Genomic DNA, 14,779 nt, shown 5'->3' with positions numbered 1-14,779 from the left:
CATGAAATAAGTGAACTTTAAGTCACACAACTACTTCAGAATTACTAAGCATTTACTTTGACTTAGGAGAACGCTAAAACTTGGAACACATCTTTGAGTACTGTAAGAATGATGCTTTTTCTTTGTGAAGATATATAAGTTGTAAAATACAGAATAATTCTATTCTTCTAAATATGGTTAAATTTTCAGTCTACATTACTCCTAATCAGTATGCAGCTTCTTTGTGGTCCTGAATTTGCTACAGGATGAATGAAATGTCATTTTTCTAAAACAATAAATCACAGGATCATAGTATGTTAAGGGGTTGGAATGGACCTTAAAGATCATCTAGTTCCAATGCGCCCTGCCATAGGCAGGGACATCTACCACTAGACCAGGTTGCTCAAGGCATTATCCAACCTTGCCTTGAACACTTCCAGGGCTGGGGTGCCCACAGCCTCCCTGGGCAATTTGTTCCAGTGTCTAACTACCCGCATAGTAAAGAATTGCTTCCAGATATCTAACTTAAATTTCCCATCTTTCAATTTGCACCCATTATTCCTTGTCCTATTGTTATGAATGTATTGTGATCTTGGCTTTTCGCATGTTATATAATTGCTATGAATGTATTGTAATATTGGCTTTTTGCATGTTACTTAATGTTAGAAAAACTTTACCTAGGTTCTGTAATGCAATACGTGATATAGAATGTCTATTGTTTATGTAGTCAATTTAGAAAAGATAGGCAGAGAAAGTCTTCACATTCCTGGAGTATCTTATCAGAGAAGGAGAAAACCCAAAACCAGAGAGAAGAATTTATGGAGGGAGCAGAGACGGAATAGAGCCAAGGAGGAAGATAAGGCTTATGGGATGATACATAGAAACGCCGAAGAATTTATGAATCATGCATGATTGTGATGAATATGCAAGAGATGTACTTTTAAAGACAATCTTTTCGATCTAGAGGCGTGCCTTTGGCTCTGCCAAAGCATCCGGCCGTAATACCCTTTTTGCTATTGTCTCCTAATTGTCTCTTTTATTAAACTTCTTTTAAAATTTTATAAAGAGTGAACCTCTTTTTTCACACGATTGCTATAGTTCCTCTCCAGCTTCCCTGTAGGCCCCTTCGGATACTGGGAGGCTGCTATGAGATCTCCATGCAGCCTGCTATTTCACAGGCTGAAGAGCCCCAACTTTCTCAGCCTGCCTTCCTAGGGGAGGTGCTCCAGTCCCCTTATCAACTTCATGGCCCTTCTCTGAACTTGCTTCAACAGTTCCATGTCTCGACATGGAACTAGACCTTATTTTTTCTTTAGGAAAAGGAAATAGATATATAAACTAACAATAGGAATCTTATATTCCTAAAAACAGTTTATGTTGTAGGTTTGTATTTTCCGGGGAATTTTCTCCCATCTGAAGGGAAGATGCTGTGATGGGAGGAGGTTGTCTGGGAGATTGATAGGGGCAATTAAGAGATAAGGCCAAGCACTCTCACATACCACAGTAATGACTTGGCCAGGGGAAACTAGAGTCATGCCTGGGGGACAGGGGAGCAGTTCAGCAGTTATGGCGTAAATAAACGTGAGAGGTATTTGGGAGCAGACTCTAGGACTCTTGCCTGGTGGGTGGGGGGCTGGTTGCTGGTCCCTTTTTCAGTTCGTCCCTTTGTCTCGTCAAGGAGAATGGTCATGTGTGTTACAGAGGGCACTTGGCTGCTCCGGGGATACTGCTACAGTTTAGCTTTTCAGCCAGAATGTTACTGAGACTGCTGCTGCCTCTTCTGCCTGTGAGTTTTGCAAACAGGAGCCACCTCCCATCCTCCCCCTCGCCGGAGCTCCCAGCGCCACCTCTGAAGGTTTTCTGTGCCCATGCTGGAGTGCCCCTGAGGCCACGGGGAACCATTGCAGCCCCTCCGCCTCGCCCAGAGTCACTACCATGTCTCTGCCCCCACACGTGCCCCTTGCAGGTTGTGAACGTAACTACACCAAAGGGGAAATCGCTTGATGGGCAGGAAAAGGCTGTCGTTGGGTTTTCTGGGATTTTTGTTGTTGCTGTTGTTGTTGGTTTCCTGTCTTGAGATATATATGTGTATAAAAATATATATGTATATTCTAGTAAAGAACTGTTATTCCTTTTCCCGTACCTTCACCTGAAAGCCCTGTAATTTCAAAGTCATAATAATTTAGAGAGAGGAGGTCATCTTCTCCATTGCAGGAAGGTTCCCGCCTTCCTTGGCAGACACCTGTCTTTTATACCAGGACACATAACAATACCAGCCTTTTATCCAAAACCAGTGACATAGGAAGGTTTTTAAGAGAGTTGGTTGCCTCAGAATGCAATCTCAATCTCTTTACTCCTAATTCATCCAACTACTTAGAGCTGGACAAGAATAAATATTGAGAGAGATGCTATTTTAACACTATAAATTAAGCAGGGTTAAAATATGAGCTCAAATATTGTTCTGCAGGTATCTATACCTTGTAATTAATTTGACACGTCATTTCAATGTGTTCCCTTTTACCAACTGGCATTTTCACAGAAAATCCTAGGCACACTTCAGGGCACATACATCACACGTACCCTTCCCAATGGGTACTTTGAATGCGGTAGTCTGTCTTAGAGTAAAACAAAGTTTAGTTATTTTACTATGAACCAGGTAGCTCTGCCTGGACTCAGAATCACTGAACATTTTCTGTCAGTAACACATGCCTTGCCTGAATTCTATGCTAATTCTACACTAAGGAGTGTAGAGAAGTGCATTGGTCACTTACTGTTCAAAGCATGAAGGCAATCATTTGCACTTTTAGAACACAGTAGGTTTTTTAAAAAAGATAGATATACTATCTTAATGACAAAAAGAATTAGGAAATCTGCTCAGAATCATAGCACCAAGAATTTGGTTTTCTTCTTTGCCTAAGGATACCAAAGGGATGGCAGCATGAGTCCTTAGTATCCAAATATCTCAGCAAGAGGGGTATGATATTAATAGATTATTCTTCCTCACATTGGGATCTGCTTTGAGGGGGTGTTATGCTTGCTGGCATGCTTTCTTCCCTTTTTTTTATCCATCATCTGCAACTCCATATTAATTTTGATTTTATCATGTACAGCTTGGTTTACATATTACTTTACTTTTGGTGTAAACAACAAATTTTTTTTTTTGGTCTATCTCCATACCTTCATTTCTGCACACTGGGGAGAGTTTTTTAGCCGTGGAGTTTCTGGTGTGTGCTTGGGCCTCATCTCTTACTATCTCATGCCTGTAGTCCAGCACACTACATTCTCTGTCATTGCTTCTTAACGTCTCTACTGTCATACCAGGGGTGATCATTGTACTTGCTTGACTAATGTCATGTACTGTGCCATTACTCTGTAGTCAAAATCCTCTTATTCTACACCTAACAACTACTTGTTGCTATTAATTATATATAAAAAAAGATAGTTTTACTATACTAAAGTAAGTAAAAGGAATTAGCCATAACCACCTCGTCATTAGGCAAATCGTCATTACAGATAAACTGAACGAAAACATAGCTCCAGCCAGGTCACAAGAAGTTTAAATTGAGCAAATCTGTCTCCACTCCAAGACTTTGCAAAATCAGCACAAAGCCTGGGGCTTCATACTATCTGTGGCAGAACTGTATTACTGGGCTACAGGGCTATATTTATGGGATGTAAAAGGCACAGGGTCAATGACAGTCCTCTATACTCACATGAATTTGCATCATTGTAGAGAAAGTAATCCAAGATGCACTGTGACAGTAGGAATAGAATTCTTAGCTGCTTATAGCAAGAAAAATATCTGCTACAGTAATTAAATCTTAGATTCTGTCCCAGAATTATTTCTGCTGGTTTTCTTTCTTATAGGATGAATGGTTATACCATCTTTTCAAGGGGTAGGAGATATGGGATTGAAATCCTTGCCTATGTTTAGAAGTACCTTGATGTCTCTAGAACTTCTGATGATAATACCTTCATGCCTCTGGAATTTGCTTTCAGTCAGGTGGGAATCTTCAGTATCACAACTTTAAAAGCTGCATCTGTCCTACTTTGAGGAAAAAACCCATGAATATAAGACACCATTTTCTATACATTTCACAACAGAAATCCAACACTCCAGGTGCCAGGAAGCACATCAGTCATAGCACAAAGGCAGTCATTTACATCTTTTAGAACATAATAGTTTTAAGAAAGACTGTACTGTTTTGTTTTTAGAGAATAAACTATGTCTACATATCTGTAATTTATTTCCAGTAGTAATTTGGTCATATGACAGAAGTGAAAGAGGTGGTCAAATTATCATTACATATACACTGGCATGACCCAGACTGCTGGCTATTTATGCAATGTTACATCAGTAAGAAACCTATGCTCATTTATGTCTGGATATCAACAATTAAGTGATTTGTAAAATGTGTCAAATGTAAAATTTTATTTTCAGAATGTATTAAACAATAACATAAAACAGTTTAAAATTGTTAAGGTTTTTTTTACATCAATCTTTGTAATGCTTTGGTGTACAACTTTTTCTGAGCTGTAACAATGTATAGTACAGTACAGGAGCTCAAAAGTGACACCATCCACTGGGAAAACATACAGACTACTACGAGTAAGTTAGAGATGGAAATCAAAATGGCTACTCAATATCAAAACCTTCCAAATATATTTAATCAGTTTATATCACCTTCCCTAGCAAAAAGACTTGACATTTCAATAAGTGTTGTGACAGAGTAAGAGAATGGCTTTAATGTATTTCATTGATGAAATATCTTTTGAACTGTGTAAGAAAATATGCTACAATGATGAACCCCCAAGCTGTAGATGGAAAGACAGCTCAATCATTCTCTGCATTACCCACTTCAAGCTTGACAGTACTACTTTTTAATGCATATTATTTTCTGGGTACTTCAAAGCAAAAACACATGACAAGCCATGATAAATGAATATCTTTTAAAGTCCTTTCTTGAACCCCAAGAACTGACTGTTGCTATAACTGAAATTGGATTATTACTGTTGTAGGAACTGAACGGTAACAATTACCCCAGAGGCTTGTTCCGTGTTTACCTCTGTGAACAGCAAATCAGCAAATTTTGACACCTTAAACACATACTCATTTGTTACACTTTCATTTGCTATAATTATTACTTTCTGAACTCAGATCAAGATGCTCTGGACAGACACTATGTTGTTCTCACATCTTGGTATTTATTTCAAGCACACTGTGGGGCAGCCGGAGACTGTCCCAAGATCAGGTGTGGTGAGGGGAACCAGGGCCATGGGGCTGGGCTGGGACTGGTCCAGGGCCAGCTCGCAGGTGAGGCCTGGCTTGGCAGTGCCCATGGCCACTCTGGGCAGGGCTGTGGGGAGCTGGGGAGCAGCTGGAGTAGGGACTGATGGCCATGGGCACAAGTGAGCACTGAACTGGAGTCCTGGGCCATGGACAGGGTGGGGAAGGCCATAGGGTGATGGTCAGGGACAGTCAGGCCTGGTGGTGCCCTCAGGGCCCTGTCAACCATATTACCTCACCTGCCTCACCTGTTTTGGTCACAACTGTATGAATCCCTCCAGTAAGAAAGTTATTGTGCAACAGCCATCTTTTCTGTCAGCTGAAACTGGGGGAGGATCATGAGTTATTGCTGATCCTTAGCTGTGAAACAGTGAGATTAAAGCATTTTGTACATAAGAAAATATGTTAAAAAACCCCAAGCAAACATCAAGACTCAAGAAAAAGACATAAGGCATGTCAGTGACTTCTTAGAAAGCCCTTTCTCCTTCCATCCATGAAGACTTCAGGACCCAGAGGGTCTTCGGAAGGAAGAGCAAAATGCTAGTCCAAAAAGTTTTGTATACTAATTTTAACCATATTGTAAAAGGTCTTTTCTTTATTGATTGGGTAGCTTGAACAATAGTGTTAGTATTGTAACTTGGTTAATTAAAGGTGGGGTTTCATCTATTTTAGTTTGACTGCAAAAATATTAGCTAATCTAAGAATAAATTCTTGACTTAAGAAAAATTCAAGAGAAAAATCCAGAAAAACATCTAACTTTTTCATTTCAGATGTTATAGTCCCCAGAATCTGTTGCAAAAAATCTTTCTATGGCATAAACAGCAATAAATGATGCAATAGGGAAAGAAAAAACGGCTTTGTTAAATTGAACTTCCATGCAGACAAGAATTATATAGCACACATATAAAGAGAAACAGGGAAGGAAGAAGCCTTGCTCTTCAGAGTGGGCATCATCAGTCTCAGCTAAAATAAAGAAGATCCTAGATCTTCAGGGTTGCATTGCAGATAATTCCTTTATGTGGTCTGGTTTATGATATTCAGTGCTTTAAAAATGACGAACAAGCTTCAAATTATATTTTTGGATAAGTGTGCACGACTAGTATTAGGTATTTCCTAGAAATTACTTGAGTCTGAACAACTGAACATGTTTTGCAAATTACTCAATCAATTTGTATCAGTAGCAATACTATCCAAAGATTACAAAAAGTTTTGGGAGATGATTGATAAAACAAGATACAGATGCAAATTCCTCTGGTTGTTGATACACTTGTGCATGTTAGTAATATACCTTGCAATAAGAGTAAAATCAGGACTTGGACATATAAACACACTCTTGTCAGGTGGCCTGTGGCAGTTTTTAGGTACACTTTTCCTGTGTGGTAACCTCTGTGTAAATAAAAAGTAGTTTGAAATATTATCTTCTTCTGTCTTTGAAAGTAAGCTAGTTTGCATTTATATATAAGTATCAACACAGTTCCATGGAAAGTTATCACTCAGTGGATGAACACATGGTGACTTCTAACGCATGTCAAATTTCTATTTTATGTTGTTTAGATACTAGTAAGTAAGAATACGGGCCATACTTGGAAGATAATTTTGTATTTTGACAAAGCAGGACATTTTCTTACATGTAGTGAATAAGTTAATGAGTTAATGAACGTAAAACTGTAGATGTTTTACTACAAGCTAGGAGAAACCCGTACAAAAAAATGTTGCAGTAGACAAATGGCATTATTTACACTGGCCAGTTAGGTTCTCTGACAGTTTCTACTTTTTTCAATCAACAGTCAAAGAGCAGAGTGTTGAGAATGATAATATACTACAGGAAGGTCTTTCACTGAGAGCCACAAGGAACTCATTTTTTCACTTAAGAAATTTTTGCACAGAACTTATCTATCCACCTACATATTGAGGTGGACAAACAGGAATTCTACACACAAGATAGCACCTGGCAGGCAAAAATATGACTTAGTAGTGCTTAATGTTGAAGAAATTCTGACTGCACAAGGTATTTGTCATGTGAGGAGCAGGCAGATGTACTTGATGATCCTTATGGGTCCCTTTAAACTTGAGACATTCTGTAATACTATAACATATTGCTGGGATTATTTTCCCTACAACATCTCCATGATTTAATGGGAATTAATAATTTTAAATTACTTAACTTCTAAGTAACTTATGATTTTTGCAGGAGGTCAGGGTAGATCATCACAGTGATGCTTCCTGGACCTATAATTTACAAATATATAAGGAATAAATATTAATAGGTGTAATATTAAAATCATGCCTCAAGAATTTTAGGGCTCTTACAAATCATAAAACATTCATAAGTCTAGCTATGAAAGTAACTGTTAGTTTCTGAAAATAGCCATTAGTTTCTGAAGCATGAGGAAACCCCAGATTGGTGCTTCTTAAAGCATGTACATTCTTGGTATTAGATTTGTTTCCATGTCCCAGACGAACGAGAAACAGAATTGTTTAAATGTCTGTCTTTCACACTTTCCAGTATTTAGCTGCTTTAACATTGCATTAGAATGACGGAAAAAGAGCTACAGTATGTAGCAGAGACATTGTAAGTGAAATTTACCGTAGAGAGCTTTGCAGACAAATGCACTGGGCAGAGAGGTAATTTACTTGTTCTAACCTCTGAATTTCATATTCTGTATTTGAAAGCCTTGTTCAGATTAGTGAACAGTGGTGGTGTGCTATTACATCCTACATTTGATCTTGGTATGACAACAAGTATCAATGATGATACTTCTAAATATTTTTTGCAGTGTACCACAATACCTGCAAAAAATTCCAGACCCCTTGTACATTTTCTGGCATTCATCTTGACACTATACTACTAATTGGGCTACACTGGCATTTTAACACAATCACTTCAAACCAAATTAAGTTATGGATGAGAGTTTGATTATTTTCTAAGAAAAGTGAATTCAAGAAAGCATGGGAAGTATACTTATTTATTATGCATGCTCTAGTTCTCAAAGGCATACACATTCGAGAATTTGAAACTTACAAACTACAGACTGCAAATGTGCTATGAACTGCTATTGTATGTACTAGCAACAGAAATGGACCTTTAAGATCCAGAAAACATACAGTTGTATTTAATGCACCAGTTGTCAGCAATAATTACTGCACAAGGAAATGTGAAATACTTTGAGAAATGGCTGAAATGTAGGACCTTAACCTTGTGGTGTAAAACATTTTACACCATAGTGATAAAGTTAGTAGTAAAGTTAGTTAGTAGTAGTATAGGAAACATGTTTTATAATTGTATATTCATTCTTACCTTGACATAGCACCTGATGCCATTGATGGAGTCTGCTCGTATTTGCTTTCTAGACTCTAATATAAGTTTTGTCTTATGTATAAAATAGACACACTACTAATAAGACTGTGTTGGGTCAACCTTGTCTGACCTTCGGGTGTCAAGTAGCATGTCCTCCCACTCACCTCATCAGCAGGACAGGGGGAGAAAATAAAACTAAAACTTGTGGGTTGAGATAAAGGCATTTTAATAAAGAAAAGCAATGGCTGCACACAGAAGCAAATGATAACAAAAATATTTATTCTCTACTTCTTAGCAGGTAATGTCCAGCCACTTCCTGGGGAGTAGGACCTCAGTATGCATAGCAGTTACTGGAGAGACAACCTGCATGTTGTGCAAACGCTGCTAAGCCATAGTCAAGACATTGGTATGTACCATCTGAGCGACACAGCACATCTCTTTAAGCACTGCTTATAAATATAAATATGGGACATCCTTTACAAAAGCAAATTAAATATATTCTTAAATTGTCAAACATTTTAATCAATTCAATACTATAATCACTGGGCACCTAGTAGTAACAATCTAATATTCACTATTGTAGAATTGTAGAAGATTATCTTACTTTGGGGAAGGAACCATTAAGTATTTTTCATTTTCATTACTGTTTGTAAACTGAAACACCGTTTTTTGCATAGATGCTAAGTCACAACTACATGAAAACAGATATATTATCGTTTTCAGTGGTGCCATTCCACTGATTAGGTATAGTCCTTCTCCAGCATTCTTCTAATTATCTATCTGCATCATCATTTATTTTGAGGAGTTCTCTTGGCAGGTAAACTCTGTCTGAAAATCACTGCTTGTGGAAATAAACCAGCAATGACGGCAAGATATAGACCCCCTCGTTACCATGATATTGATTTCAAATGAACATTTGTCTTGTTAGTGTTCTTTTAATTGGAATTAGCATCATTGCAATCCTGATCAATTACCGTATTGTAATTTCAAATTCTGTTCTTTCTATCTGCCCAATTAACGTGAAAGTGTGTTTTGTTTTGTTTTTCTAATCTTAGAATCTAAGTTGAAACAGATGCTTAATTTCTAGAAATTAATCCATCAGACAAAAACATTTTCAATATGTGTTATTTCAGATATTAAAATCAGTTCTATTGTACTGCAATCACATTTGCCATGGCTTGGTATTTAGTAGGAATAATTGAAAATATTTTTTAAATATGTGCAATTCCAAGATTTGTATAGTATATAATTTATTATTTTTATTTAGTTGTGTGTTCTGGATGGTCACTCCAAGCGCTACACAGGATTTTGGAACACTGAAAAAGACAATCGAGAAACAGAACAGGAGGTGGTGTGGAGAATCTCGGTTGATGCTTTTGCCATTTGAGGAATTATGCATTCAATAGATCCTCGGGAAAGAGCTGATTCTTTAGAGCTCTGAATCACATTACATGCAGTTTTGAGTCCAAGGATGTTTTCCATACAATGAGAAATATCTATTGTTAAATGCTACACATTTCAAATTATAGGGCTACAGTAGCTTCATGACATCCTGACACATTTTCAAGATTGATTTTCCTGCTTTTCTTCACTTTGTTTTCACTTGTTTCATCAGTAAGTATTAAGTGTTGATTCAAATATTTGATGTTTTCATTCAGATGAATATAACTTTCAGAAGAAAGTTACATTTCTAAAATTATTTTTTTTCTTTGGAGGGTCTGAAAAACGTATTTTCCCTTTTTTAATCTCAAAGTGCACCCATTACAAAAAAGGCAGAGTACAATGGAAGTCTTAATTCCTTCCAAGGAAGGCTCCAAATAACTGTGGTGAGACTTTATAACAACAGAAACAGAGTGACACTGGCTTTCAGCTCAAGAAGGAAAAACAGCATCCAGTTGAGGAAACAGAGTTGACATCTTTGTTGGGATTCCTGAATAATTCGCTGTGATTTTAGTAAAGCAAAATCTCTTTGCAGAGTTTTTGGCCATCTTATGGGATTCATTTTCCTTTTTAAAGCCAATGTTCTATTTAGTAGACAGAAGAAAGTGTTACTTTTTGTACTTTCACAACTGTTAACTATGGTTATGATCTGCCCTTGAAGGCTAGGGTAACTCAGGTTCTTGTTAATAGATCCCTTGGGGTGGATTAGAGTGAAATAACACTGAATGATTTGTGTTTACAAAAACATACACAGATATATATAGATATATATATATATATACACACACATACACATATATAATGTAGGGTTTCTTTTAGAACAATTTGGTTACAATGGAAAGGAGGTATTGGTTACTATTAATAGTAATATAGCAAGATAAGAGCACAAAAATAACACATAAGAAAATGTATGAGGAAGAGAAAGAAAGGATAAGAGTAGAAAGATATCACTACCTGTGGATCCCGTGATGAGACTTGATTGTTGCAATTCAGATGTCCATTGGTCAAAGTGATGGTCACAGTCTTGATCCATTGGAGGTGGGGGAAGCCCAGGGAGCAAAGTTCACTAGTTTGCTATATGCTTAGGTTCACATGGGAACACCCAGGCACCTCTCCTGGAGGAGAGTTTTACACTGCCTCTTGCAACACTGTGGATTATGCTGGTGGAAGGCCCCAGAAATAAGTTTTGGGGACACTTCGGAGGTCTTTGGTGGTTTACGACACCTCCTAAGACATGACAGCTGCCTCTCATGTGAGCATAATTGAGACAATTATGCCCCCTCAGAAGGAACGAATAATGTGAATATCCCAATACCTTGCCCTCAGGGGGTAGTTTTACAATTGAGCTGGTTGTGTAAGGGAAGACATTGGCATGATAAGGACTATCCCATTTCACAGCATCTGCTTCTTATTGACCTCTTTCCTTATCTGGCTCAAAACCCAGCTTGTTGCTAAATAAGCATTGATTTATTGTGGTCATCCTCTGGTGCCCATGCCCCCTGCACCAGGGCTGTTACTTTGCTCATCGTTGGCAAAGCTCAAGGCCCATTGTTTGAATCATTAACCATTAATTTTACAGTCTCTCAATGATTCCAGTCAGATTTTTATTTTCTTATTCAGTACATATCAAGACAAGGAGTTTTAGTCCTATGGGCCTACAGTGGAAACTCTATCTATTCTAGCCAAGTTCGGTGTCATAATTAAAAAAAAACTAGAGACATGGAATCTGGGCTCATTTCTAAGGGAAATGGGAGTAAAGTTTTGTGTGTTCACTTTGAGAATCTCTTTCCTCTAAAGTATTGGCTTAGTTTTATGTGTTGCAGATCCACAAAATATTCTAAGATACTGATTGAACAGCCTGTTATTTGGCTAAATAGGTTGAAAATGTTTAAAATAAACTAAATATGTATCTAAAAATACATAGAATATAGAATATGTCTGAAAATATCTCTATCAAGGAGCAAAACATAAAATAATATTGTGAATAATATTGACTTTAAATACTCTCACAATACCTGCATTTCCTGTGCTCCACTAAGCCTATCCTAATTCCATTGTGTACAGTGTTTGGTTTTAGTTACTAATACTGGATGAGAAACTTGACCAAACATTTTTAAAAATATGCCATCTTTGGATGTTGCTACATGTTCTTATATTATTTTTCATTTTACTTTATCTTTTACTACTGTAATCTCTTAAAATCATGAACTATATACTTCACTTAAACTTTTAAAAATCTTAACCCTAATCTGGCATTAGTGGCATTTACATAATTTCAAATAATAGTTTGGTGGTTTATTTACAAATTTAAGTAAAATTTTATAAAAATAAGAATAAAATATATCTGGAAAAAATACTGTTTTACATACCAGTTAAATCACGTCCCCTCAAGCGCACAAGAAGACTCATTACAAAATAAATATATACACAGCATAATATATATACCAGAAACACTGCTGGTTTTCACCTTATAGAATTATATTTAGTATTATCCAACTGGAAATGTCAATCAAATAGCATTTTAGCAAATGTGAAAATATAGTCATTTTCTTTTATGTTTGAGAAGCTAGAGATGATTTTTAAGAATGTTTCAATTGTTTTTGAAACATTGTTTCAAAATATTTTAATGTCATTAGTCACAAAGATACTGTGTTCAAGAATCAGCAGTGAGGATAATTTTCAAAAAAAACCACGTAAGTTTCAAACATTAAATTCAGTAATTGTTTAATTCCTTTTTAAAAAATCCCTTTCCTCAGTAGATATTTTAAATCAAATTTTAGCGTATTTAAAATATGCTGTTCCTTCTGTGGTTTAAAAACTAATATATATAAGCATGTACATAGATGTATATAGTACATAATCAAATAGATTTAATTAACTTTAAGAAATATATATGTATATAGAGCAAAATACAAAAACAATGAAAACTTACATGTGTATGAATATAGTTTGAATTTTATGAATTTAAGGAGCTAAAGTTTTATGCAAATGATTAAATTGTTACTAAGGAGATAATTCTGCACACCAGTGTTAGTTTTGAAAGTTACAGTTTTCAATTAGCAGATTTTTTTCTTACCTTTATCTTCGTCCATCACAACTCCATGACTTTTTATACAGGATTTGCCAGAGTGCAACAAAAGCAATTAGATGGTTTTGGTTTTTTATATAGAACAGTTTGACTGGTAGTTCATAGAAGAGACACACAAGGATCCATGTGAGCTGCTTAACCTAAAACGCCCTTTCTTTATTTTCTGAGATATTTCTCCACTTTTTAAGTTTATAAGTTGAAGCACAGTCATTAAATAATAAAATATTTTAGAATTCACGGAACCACATTTGAAGCTGTACTTTCAAATTTGCACTGGTTTTTGGAAGAGATTTTGTAACCTGTTTTCATTCCATGAACATTTTTTCCCTATCAGCTAGACATCAAAGCATTTGAACTGATGCTACAAAACAAGTTTTTTCTCCCTCTTAAATCTCTTCTCAATCTGTCATTTGCATTTTGAGTCTACTTCAGATATCCTAGTTTTGGCAAATATACCCTCAGAATTAATGAAACTGACAAAAGTAGTGTACATAGTGTGAAATTTCATGTCCCCTTGAATTCTTTTTTTTGTGAAAGTTAAGGCATTTTTCAAATATGGATCTTGAAGTGAAAATTGGTTATTTCAGGCAAATTGCTTAACACAACAAAAATAACACATCTGAACCACATTCGACTTCAAGAAGGAAATCCTTATTAATACTGTCCTAGAATTTCCCAGGACACAATTAAAGTTCTAGAATGTTGAAGGCTAAATAAGTCTCACTGGTATTTGGGGGTGTACATATTTTTATTTCTTTGTTTTTACTAATGATTCTATTAAAGAAGGGTAGAAAAGAAAAAAAAATAGCTCTAACAACCTTAAGTTGTGCTGAAAAAGCACAAATTAATCAATATGGAAACACATATAGGGCTTTTTTAAATTGATTAAGTCGTATGTTGCAAAGATGAACAGAAAGTATATATACATAATCATGGAACAAATTCAAACATTATATTTTTCTCTTGGCAATTATGCGAGATCTCTAGATCTCTGAAAGTAGATAAATATATATGTAATGGGGCATGTTTGTGTTCCCTTTTTTTTTTTTTTGTCTGTGTGTGCAGGTGTCAAAAATGACTGGCACTATTTGTCATGGTGAAGTTGGTATTTATGTTTGCAACTCATTTACATGGAAGTATGGTCTATAAGTGTGTCTTAGCATTATTTGGATAATAATTCTAAGAGGCTCTAAAATCAAGTTTGCAGCCTTAAGTTATCCTATATTTGGCATTGCACAGATCTGGAAATATTTTTAACCCTTAACTTAAGTCTGGTTCAATATTTTTTTTTGGGCACATAGCTATACCCCTATAGCCAAGGAATGGCCACTGAGGTTTAAAAGAATTGTTTTGGGGATACTAAAGTATTAATTGTACCAAATAAGCCATAGAGTCTTTTCAAGTGAAAATAAATCTTCCATTATGAGGCTAACGGGAAAAAATAATTTATTTGTTTCTCAGTTTGTTTCATTCCATCACTTTAAAAACCCCAAAACTTTAAAAAATCACCCAAAGGCATTCCCAGTTGAAAGACACTGAATCAAATACTCAGATTTCATGATAAGAAGTGCTTTTCTGAATAGAAGTATTAAGAAGATCTACTCCTAGTGCAGAGAAGAAGCACTCACAATTTAATCAGTTTCCACTGAGAAGCAAAAATCTTCTACAGTTTGAATCTGTGGTTTTG

The sequence above is a fragment of the Corvus hawaiiensis genome, chromosome 5, assembly GCF_020740725.1.
Source record: "Corvus hawaiiensis isolate bCorHaw1 chromosome 5, bCorHaw1.pri.cur, whole genome shotgun sequence".
Lineage (NCBI taxonomy): Eukaryota > Metazoa > Chordata > Aves > Passeriformes > Corvidae > Corvus > Corvus hawaiiensis.
This window is presented reverse-complemented; position numbering follows the sequence as displayed.